At 37.1% G+C, this 4,560-nt stretch overlaps 1 long non-coding RNA gene across 1 annotated transcript; it reads left to right on the top strand.

Annotated features, from left to right (window-relative positions):
- Nucleotides 1-1,569: 1,569 nt before the first annotated feature.
- LOC144654599 (uncharacterized) lies at nt 1,570-4,317 on the top strand. Its single transcript, XR_013570942.1, has 2 exons — nt 1,570-1,679; nt 3,677-4,317. It is a non-coding gene; the product is annotated as an uncharacterized LOC144654599 (long non-coding RNA).
- The last annotated feature ends 243 nt before the right edge of the window (nt 4,318-4,560 follow it).

Raw genomic sequence — 4,560 nt, 5'->3', positions numbered from 1 at the left:
TAGTTGTAGGCAAATGGCGACGCAAATAGGCACGAGAAACAAAGGGGTGCAAAGGGGTGTTCGTCTTAGGTTCCTAGGCCCTGTCTGACGATGCGCTCTGGAAACAAGATTTATTTCGAATAAATTTTAGTCTGGGTCTGGTTTTCAATTCAAACCAAAATGGTCAATTTTTTCCAGTTTTGATTTCTTTTTATCCAAGTCTAAATGGAAAAAGCAACTACCATCTGTTCCTGTTAGACTCGTGCCCGGCGGTTAGATTAAAATACTGAAATCGAACATGGCCAGTTTTCGAGATATTTATATATGGAAATTATACCCTGCTCTCCCTGACGTCACAAACGACTCAGGGACAGAGACTAGCCAAAGGTCTTTAGTTTCACAGGCAACCAATGAAGGGCGGCTGACTGACGTTTCTATCGTCAACATTTGGTAGCCTTCGTAACCGAGTGACGTCAATTGTCGGTAGTCTTTTGTACATCAAGCAGTACGAGTGATTTTATAAATTATTTTAACTCTTTTTATTTTGTCCTCTGCGATCACCAATCCGCCTTCCTGCGGAAAAAACGAGTGAAATGTATCAGTAGTTATGTGTATACCTACTTAAAGAATTCCCAGACTAAGAAAATGGTCATATCAATTGGTTTTGAAAGAGTTGCTATGATAAGAATCTGCGACAAACATCTCCGATTCTTGGTGCTGGCTAAAAGGATTGCGGACTCTGGAAACGAGTTAACACGCATGCGCCGGCCACAAAACGTAACATAGTGGTCTGGTAAAGATCTCACCGAGCTTGAGTCAGGACGAAAATTTGGACGGATTAATTCTTGCTCTTTATTAAAGAATATGGTTTGTCTATTTTCCAGATCATTTTTTTTTCATTTATAATTTGGTATACCGTACCAACCTGTTTTTTTCGAGGTTAAAGAATCAGGATTTTTACAAAGAGAGACAAAGCAAGCCCTGTAAAATCCTTCGCTTTAGTGTTGAGTTTCACCACAATGCGAGAAAACATTGCAACAAGTACTTGAAAAAAAAAAGGAATTTGTTTAATTACTGCTGTTTGTATTTTGTTTATAAGAAAGTATTTTATTGTTCAATCTTTAGAGATATGAATCAATGTATCAATTCAATTTTCCGAGCTCTCTGATTCTCAAGACAACTATAACTTGAGAAGCTGAGAAAAAAATCGAGACGACAAGTTAATTTGACATATATATGCAAATAGCTGTCTTTTGCGTAAGCGAGTCACAATCATCACTTTTTGTACTAATTGAAGCACCAAAATTTATAAAAAAATATCATTACTTGAAAATTTTCAAGCAAAAAGAATGAAAAAGAGTAGCCCACAAAATAGGAAATTAGACTTTATTTTTCCCCTAAGCGCAAGGATAATAATGCGAAAATAAAAATATTACAATTCAGTTCTAAAACGAAACTTAAGCAATTGTCAGATTTTCTCTTTTCTAATTTAAACAGCGCAAAGAAGATTTCGTCTAATAAAACATTCCACCGGGAGACCACGACCGTTGCTTAGATACAAGATTCTTTTCAGGGACCTTTAAGATTTCCCTTGGATAATCACTTTTTACGCAACGCGGGGAAAAAGAAGTTATAAAAGAAGGCACTCTTTACAAAAAGAAAGAAAAAATTCCCGCTGAGATTTTGCTTTGCACCTCAAGGTAGGAAATTTAGAATAATTATTTTAATTTTAACCTGTATTTTAAAACGCTGTGTCGAAGTAATGTGCTTTAAGCGTAGAGCCAATTTGACTTTCTGAGAGAGAGGGTAATTATGATAGCTGTGTCGAGCATACGTAGCTTTTTATCTTTACAAAATCGTACGTACCGGCTTTTGATTGAAGTTAAAGAACAAGGTTGTTGCAAAACCTCTTGAAAAACCAACGTCGTACTTTTATTTTTCTTATTTTAATTTCAGTAACTCATTTCGTTGCTCGATTGCTCAGAAGGATGCGAATAGAGAGCAAAATGTTATATAAAAAAATGCTCCTTCATAACGAAGAAGCGATAACTTGAACTCGCTGACTTCAGTTGTTAAAAGTAAGATTTAGCAAAGGGTTGTTCCGGCGTTAATTTTGAGTTTTCTTTTCTAAATGATTTCCGCTTAATTTTGTGTTTGAATCAATTAAAATTCGGACCAAGAATCAACCGATTATTTGCATCAAACGCATTTAAGCAAAGCGAATCGAAAGCTAAAACAGCTAATCACTTTTCGAATGAAGATATGTATTCATTTGATGTAGTCAGTCGATGACTGCGGGCATTTCTTGCCACAATGAAATTCACTGAACTTACTTTAGTAAAAAATAATCTTTTGTTGTTGAAAATCCAATCTCAGTTTCCTAAAAAACCGAAAATCAAATATCCAAGATATAAATCCTTGTAAAAACAAAACCCGACGAGTGTTTTCGGAGGAACTCATGGTAAGGCTGCCACAAAGATAAGCAAAAACATCCAAGTGTGTACTTTTTTCCAAAAATGGTCTTTATTATGAAGTTTTCGTTGAATTTCACAACAAAGGTTGCCACATCGAAGAGGAAGGTCACATTGTGGTTTATTAAGCGTGAGGCAACTTAGATTATTGATTTCGTGGCCCAGTGGATGGTATACTAGTCATTACGAGTCTGTTTCTGGCATCCCCACCAGTTTTTAGGTCACAGCGCTTCTACAGACTGTGTTTGATCCGGATTCAGAGCTGACGGGCTGACCTTTTAAGACCGCAAACTTTCACACGCAATCCACGGTACTGATCAGCTTTAGAGGCTGCAAGAAAATGAGAAATTATTCAATGGTTCGGTCTTTGACTCAAAGCTGGGCTTTAAACTTGAGTGAAAAATACACATGGTATTAAAGAATTTAAAAGCAAATAGGTTGTAAAACTTCAAGCAGGTTTTGCGAATTAGCGACAGCGAAATTGTTTTGATCTTTTTGGCTGGGCGGATCTAATAATAAAATATTGCAATATCTGCGATATTCCCTCCCTTAGTTTCATCAGTATTCTTTGCTTTTTGTTCTGTTTAAGGTGTAATCATTCGAAAATGGTGTGTTGTTGTATGTCTGAGGATTATATTATTCCCCACTAAACTTCCGTTGGGTAAGAAAATTGACGCTATCGACAATTTGTCGAGAGGTACCGATTTAAAGGGACTGTGTCAAGGCTGAGTTAAGTTTATTTTTATTTATAAAGTTTTGACAAATATTCGCTGTGAAATTTAATGTTTGCCAAGAAATTACTTTTGTGGATCTAAATGACAAAATCATAGCTTCATTGCAACCAAATGTGCTTCCTGGGCGTTATAATTTAAAGTTACAAGCAAACAAGTTCAAAAACCCATATCGCAATCCATTTGAATCTTCGTCACTTTTGCCACCCGTGCCTTTTTTGTATTTGCTGTATTGTTGAAATGTTCCTTCACTGTTTTAAGCGATTATTTTAATATTTCTGCGAATTTAAAGGTAATTTTCCTTTCCTAAATTTAGATAAAATCCGTGACACAGTCCCTTTAAGCCGAGCGCACTTCGGAGGCCGATTAGAGAACTCCGCGAAGACCGCAGAAAAACAAAACCGCAACGTCTTCAAAATTCAAATTACATAAAAGCCAAGCAAGAGATATGCGTTTGCTTTCGTTACATAATTAACCCAAGTATTATCACTACAGGTCCAGTCCCTGAAACATTCACTGACAAGAATTCCAGATGAAGTCCTGTATCATCCTCTTCGTGTTGGTAACGCTGACCACCTACTGCAGTGGGCGCACGCTTTTCCGCATGATCGAATTGGATGAGTCTGTGGACAAGACGGTGGCATACAGAAAATGCATGAGGGATTGCAAAAACGTCTGCTTATCGTCGCATGATTGCCGTTCAGCTTATGGTGACGCTGAAACGCTGTGCAGGGACGGCGCGGACGATGACAGTTTGGAGTGGGAAGGGTTCGTGTTCAATGGCAGATTACTCAAGGCGTGTAAAACCATCATTTCACCTCCAGTTAATGAGCCCGAACCCAAGCACCTTTTTCAACCGTATGAGCTTTATCGATTGTTTGACACGAAGTAAGCCTTCAAGTTGGTGAAAAACACTTTAAGTTCAGTGTAGCATTAGTGGAAAAAACTTCGACTGGTTGCTGTAATACAGGTTATTCGACAGATAATATATTTTACGCAGAATATAAGCTCTTTCTAAGGTTGTAGAATTGGCGAGAAACATTTCGAATACTTGCTGTAACGCCATCATGGTGGTCCCTCTTATTTTTGGTTGTAACTTTGCACGTTAAGGGTGTCGATTAAATGACTGAATGGGTTATGAGTTGTTTTTTCTTTTGTTTAATTTCATCTCAGTAGGCTGAACTACTTTTGACTAAAATCTTATTTCTCCTCACATACTTACTCCTTTAACACGCAGACAGGTAATGAGAATATAGAAAACATCAAATAGAGAACATTGCCCTTATGTATTACGGTAATAAATACCAATTTTTTAAACTTGGCCATGATTAAGGAGAGATTTCTGGATCGTGGGACAAAAAGGTAAAGCATATACACTC

The sequence above is a fragment of the Oculina patagonica genome, chromosome 5, assembly GCF_052425735.1.
Source record: "Oculina patagonica isolate OP01 chromosome 5, crgOcupat, whole genome shotgun sequence".
Taxonomy (NCBI): Eukaryota; Metazoa; Cnidaria; class Anthozoa; order Scleractinia; family Oculinidae; genus Oculina; species Oculina patagonica.
This window is presented reverse-complemented; position numbering and strand designations above follow the sequence as displayed.